The sequence below is a fragment of the Labeo rohita genome, chromosome 25 (genome assembly GCF_022985175.1).
Source record: "Labeo rohita strain BAU-BD-2019 chromosome 25, IGBB_LRoh.1.0, whole genome shotgun sequence".
Classification (NCBI taxonomy): domain Eukaryota; kingdom Metazoa; phylum Chordata; class Actinopteri; order Cypriniformes; family Cyprinidae; genus Labeo; species Labeo rohita.
This window is the reverse complement of record NC_066893.1, coordinates 10,214,208-10,220,976: the sequence shown is the minus strand read 5'-3', so window position 1 is coordinate 10,220,976 and position 6,769 is coordinate 10,214,208.

Below are 6,769 nucleotides of genomic sequence, written 5' to 3'. Positions count from 1 at the left end.
TGGTTATGTAATCTGGTTAATGTTTCTCAAGCATTTGATAATGTCAGAGGTCCAGCAAACAGATTTAGAAAGGCGGAAAACATTAGACACTATTTATGTGCACGGTCACGTGTAAGCAATCAGGCAACGGAGCCAAGAAACTGCAGTGGCCTTTCAAAGAAAAAAAGTTTTTCACATTACTAAAGCCAGCTCTTGTATTTTCTCAAAACAGAGAACTAGTTAACACCCAGGGGCAACAGTGAGGTTAGTGTTGATTGGCTGTAGACAGCAGTGGGCCTCTAATGTGTGTGATCAGCCTGAAGCAAGACTGGCTATAAACCGTCGGATCTGTGTAGTCTACTATGGCCAAACACAATCTCTGAGGAGCTCATAAATCATTGCACATTGCAATATAATTTTTTTCTGTTTTGTTTCGAAAGTTTTCAGCCAATGATCAATATCTGGAAACTTGAAGAGACAGTTTATTAAAAAATGAAAATCCTGTCATTAATTACTCACCCTCATGTTGTTCCAAACCCGTAAGACCTTCGTTCATCTTTGGAACACAAACGAAGATATTTTTGATGAAATCCAAGAGCTTTCAGACCCTGCATTGACAGAAACGCAACTGACACGGTCAAGGCCCAGAAGGGTAGTAAGGACATTGTTAAAACAGTCCATGTGACATAAGTTGTGAAGCTATGAGAATACTTTTTGTTGCACAAAGAAAACAAAAATAATTACTTTTTTTAACAATTTCTCTTCAGTGTCAGTTGATGCGCAATTACAAGAGTATCATGATTTCGGGTGAACCACTGAAGCCACATGGATTATTTTAACAACGTTCGTACTACCTTTCTGGGTCACAACCCAGACAGCACATGTACGTCTGCAAGATGTCTGCTAAAGATCTCTAGATCTGGAAAGCATCTGCTGTGTACAAATATCTGACAGACATCTTTCAGATGTCAGTTCTAAATCATAAACCTCTTAAAGACGTCTATTTGACATCTTATAGGAAACGTCTAATAGACGCATTGCAGATGAGCAAACACTCTAAAATATACGTCTTGCAGATGTAAATGCACACATCCAACAGACGTCTCCGTGATGTATGTGTGCTATCAGGGAAAGCTTTTGCATTTCATCAAAAATATCTTAATTTCGAAGATCTTACAGGTTTGGAACGACATGAGGGTGAGTAATTAATGACAGAATTTTCATTTTTAGGTGAACTATCCCTTTAGTACCATTTAAAAAGATATTTTTATTTTGATAGAATACACCTAACAACCATCTAAAAAACTAAAAGAAGGTAAGACATAGGCAGCCCAGGCACTTTGGAAATGCGTGGCTCTATATCAGGGGTGCCCAACCCTGTTCCTGGAGATCTACCAGGATCTATCAGGGTTTAGTTCCAACCCTGATCAAACACACCTGTCTTTAATTATCAAGTGCTCCTTCAGATCCTAATTCATTGGTTCAGTTGTGTTTGATCAGGGTTGGAGCTGAACCCTGCAGGAAGGTAGAAAACTCATGCATATGAAGCTGTATATGTGACGACAACATTCAGTTTCCAAAGTTTCCAATTGTTTTTAAGCAAAAATATAATATTTTATAACTGTCTGAAAATTTGGCTTTATTAATCAAAACTCAATGTATAAATTATACCTTTTTTTTTTTTAAAAAAAAAAAAAGGTTGTTGGGGTTTTACTGCTTCTATAGTGTTAATTTCAACTGGAAACTGCAGTGATTCATATATATTGGTACGTTTTTTCAGTTTCGCAGAAATGTTTGTAGAGGCACGTATTTCAGATGAGCCTTTGTTGGACATACGAAATGGCAAACAGATCTTGCAAAATATTAATGTTTTTTACTGAGACAAGGTTAAATTCATTAAAAACAGCAAATCATTGAGAAATCAATATTTGTGTCTTACACACTTTGTCAGGCATTTGTTAGAAGGTCATAATAAAAGGCAATGTTTAAAGACAACAACATTACAAACTTACAAAACTTTACGAAAAAAAAAAAAAGGTCATAAAATATGGCAGCTGTATCAATCTTTGCCCAATCTTTGTGAACTTTTTCAGGCATTTTGTAGAAGGTTGTAAAAGGAGGCAACATAAATACAGCAACGTTACAAACTGCAGGTATTCAGGTAAAAAGATGGTGATGTATTAAAACGTCAACATTTTTCAACCTGATCTCATGATGAAAATGTAGCCTACCTGTAGGAACTTTGTTGCAAGAAGCAAAATACGTACCAGTACACTGTAAAAAACAATTTGTTGAGTCAACTTAAAATAATTTGTAACCTGGCTGCCTTAAAATTTTAAGTTCAGTCAACTCAAAAAAAGTTTATTCAACTTGAAATGTTAAATTATACTAAGTGACAACTTAGATATTTGAGTTGAATCAACTTAAAATGTTAAGGCAGCTGGGTTACTTACCCATTTGTTAAGCTCAGCAAACACAAATATCTAAGTTGTTACTTAGCACAACTTAACATTTCAAGTTGACTAAACTTATTTTAGTTGAATGAACTTTTAAGGCAGCAGGGTAACAAATTATTTTAAGCTGACTCAACAAATTGTGTTTTTTATTTTTTACAGTGTACATATCACTGTAGTTTTCAACAGAAATGTCCGCTGAGTGGCTCTGAGTGTTAATTTTTTTTCCCCTGGAACAGATAAACATTCATATGGTACGTTTTATGTGATGTTGGTTTTAGGATGACCACCTGGCAATAGATCTTTTGCGGGATAGTAGATGTGATTTTGCTGAAAAATGCGGGACAATTGTGAGACAGATACATTTACTAATGTTATGCTATCTAAATACTGATTTACATCCGTTGTCATATGCGCTTATTTATGTTTCTGAGTGCGCACATGTAAGCGAGAGAAACCGCGTCCGTTTTGCGTGAGAATGAAGTGAATCCACCTGTGAGAGACGAGATTTGTGCTCGCGTATTTTGATGCACCCTCGCATTACAATAATGTGATCTGGACATTTGTCATTAAAATGCCATAGAAACCACCTTAATTGAACAATTAAAACCCTGCAAAAAGAATAAATAAAAAGCTTTCTTAAGAAGTCAAAAGAACGTATGTACAGTATGCGACGTGCGGGACAAGGGGTGAAAATGCTGTGTGGTACAACGCAAAGCGGGACAGGTGGTCTCCTTAGTTGGTTTTGTTCTGACTTGAAATGTCTGTTGAGTGACGCTATAACTCTAACGCTCCGAGAAATTTTAAAGGTACCATTTGCACTACGATGTAAAAACACAATCACGGGCATGCCTTTTTAGCTTGTTTTTTGATCTCTCATTTTTCAGCTCTTTTGTTGTGAGTTATGTTTTTCACGGAATTCATACCCAAGGATTCCACATCCTAAGTTCAATTTCTGGCCGGCTGAGTTTTACTGCCTCTAGTGGACATTTCTGTTAGAAACTGCAGTGATTTGTACATATAGGTATGTTTTTTTTTTTTTTTTTCAGTTATGCAGAAATGTTTGTAGAGGCACGTATTTCCAATAAGCCAATGTTGGACATACACATCTTGCAAAATATTAATGTTTTTTACTGAGACATAAAGGGTTAACCCCATTAAAAACAACAAATTCTTGAGAAATCAATATGTCGGCCTTGCAAACTACAATGTTCCCTGATAGCACACGTACATCTCGGAGACATCTATTTGACGTCTGCATTTACATCTGCAAGACGTAGTTTGCTCTTCTGCAATACATCTATTGGACGTTTCCTATCAGATGTCAAATAGACGTCTATTAGATGTCTTTAAGATCTTAAATACGTCTGTCAGATGTTTGTACACAGCAAATGCTTTCCAGATCAAGAGATCTTTAACAGACATCTTGCAGACATTCGTGTGCTATCTGGGTTGTATGAGACGGCAACGTACAGTGATTGCAATACTTGGGTCTTACACACTTGGTCAGGCATTTGTAAGAAGGTCGTAAAAAAGGCAGTGTTTAAAGACAGTAACGTTACAAACTCACAAACTTCAGGCTTTTGTAAAAAAGCTGTTTCAAACTTTTTCAGCCATTTTGTAGAAGGTTCTAAAAGGAGGCAACATAAATCCAGCAATGTTACAAACTTAAGGTATTTGTAAAAAGATGGCAATGTAATAAAACACCAGCATTTTTCAACCTGATCTCATGACAAAAACACACCTGTGGGAACTCTTTCGTGAGACGTGAAATAGGTACCAATAAGTACAAATCACTGCAGTTTTCAACAAAAATGAACACTGAATGGCACTAAAAGAGTGTAAAAAATATGATATGTTTTATGTGACGTTGGTTTTGTATGTGTCACCAAAGTTTGTTGAGTGGCGCTATAACTCTAATGCTTCGTGATGTTTTCAAATACCATTTGCATTACACCTAAACCTACCCGGTAGTATGAACAAAAGCGAATGTGATGTAAAAACGCAATCGCAAGTGTGTTGTTTTGGCTGGTTTTTGATATCTCATCTTTCAGCTCTTTCATTGTAAGTCACGTTTTTCACGGAATTCATACCCAAGGATTCCGAGAAAGCTTGTTAGACCCGGCAAGTGAAACATATGGAGCTGTAATCATAACTGTGTATGAAAACGATTACAAGTGCACACTGTGTTACCGCCTCTAGTGTTCATTTCTGTTGGAAACTGCAGTGATATGTACTTATTTTGCATCTTCATTCATCTTAAGCCTGCATCGGGCATAAGATGCAGGCTTTCAGTATTGAGAAAGCAAGATTTTGGTATTTTGAACTTCATCAGACATTCCTACAATAAAAATGGTGTAAGACACAGCAACATATTTAGACTTTCAGGCTCACAACCTTCGTCAGGCATTCGCAAGAATGTCACAAAACACAGCAACATACTGAGACAGTTACATTTTGAAGGTCTTAGACCTTAAAAATGTGTGACGAAGCTCAAAAGACCATTACATTGTCTCATTTTTTGTGCAACCTTTGCCTGCATTCGTAATCATTTAATTCTTACAGATTTTGTCATGCGTTCATGAGAAGGTCATGGAAGGAAATGTTGCCATCTCAGTATGCATTTCTTACAACTTCCTTACAAATTCTTAGGGCTTTCACTTGTACAGCTGTGATGAAATACATTGGAAAAAGTTATTTTAAGTTAAAAGAATTGATTTTTTATGGTTGTGGAACCTTAACGCACCTTTCTTCCCCACGTACGTCAAAATAGATAGGAGTTTCATCAAACAAAAGTCCAAACCAGAGTTTGTTCAAGATCAAGAGCTTTAATGCCTTACAGCAATTTAGATAAACTTCAAAGCAAATGGCTTAAAATGCATCACAGCCGTTTTCGCCAGGTGCAGTCGGGCCAGATGCTTATAAGTCCATATAAGAGCCAGTTTCCTCCAGGCCGCCTATAGAAATGAATCACCAGCCTGCATCAACCTGTAAATGTTTCCACGTGACTGTTCTCAATGTCTAATCCAGCTCTTGACCAGCAGCTTTGTATATGTAAGCCTGAAACATATGCATTTGACAGGAAACCGGAAAGACTGGCTGCTGCAAATAGGGGCATTGTATATACGCAAAGTCTCGGATGACTTCCGCTCCCTCACGTTTTTGGCCCGTAATGCATGTTTGCATTAAACTCACGGCACCACCTATTGCTGGGAAAACGTCACGTTATACATATGCCTATCCTCACATGCTAGTCCTCATATTCCATATAAACCAAGCGTGAGGTTATGAGGAAAGCTGTAAAACAAGCAGCAGAAGGTGATAAATTATATTGAGGATGTTTATTGGTTGGACTGAAGCACATGGGCAAGTTGTGACATAAGATCTGCACATATATGTACAATGTACAGTCTCTTTCTCCTTCTCTTTCTCTCCCTCTGGGTGGAGGAATGCAAAGGCAGCTCAGGCCACGAGCTGTTTCGTAAAAACTGTGGGAGGGAAGTCACGTTGTAGTGAAATTCACAGGCTGAGCGGAAAAGAAGGGGAGGGGGAGTTGATTTATGTCATCCAGGAATGGTTGCTGGTGCGCTGGCTTCTCTTTTAGATCCCAGCACACATTCATAGACATTCCTACTGCATCTCTCATGTCCTGCAATGCATTTCCCGGGATTTTTGCAGGTCTTTCGGGATTCATAAAATGCTGCATGCCTACAGAAGCTTCATTAAAGAAGTCATATTTGTTTTATTTTTTATTTTATTTTTGTCACTGTGGTTCACTTGTGATCATCTGCTACCATTGTTTGCTGCTTTTTGTGGTCAAAACACAGTCATTTCAATAGAAGTCCACACATTCTTCAGATTCGCAGCATGATTTTGCATCCATTTCGCTGCACAGATAGCTGCTTTGTTTGACAGTGATTTCTTAGTCAGCTATGCTTCATACATACACATGCTACACAATAGACAATAAAAAACTGACCTTTTTTGCTTGCAGAATTTTACTAGATAAAAATGCCCCTTGGCCATTTTCCATTCCATCTTTTTCACTAAATTTTCATGCCCCCCAGAATGTTTTATTGTGTGTGCATATATACATAGAGTGGGTAGTAACTGATTACATGTAATCTGGATTACGTAATCTAATTCCAAAAATCAAGTACTCGTAATTAGAGTATATTAAATTTTTTAATGCTCATAAACAGATTACAGTTACTTTTTTTATTAATTACCTAATCACATATTCACACAATGGCAGGAAATCATTCATAATTGACTGATTCTGATAGCTTTGAGCATGTAATGTCATTGTTGTTTTCATGTTTATTAATGTTTGTTCA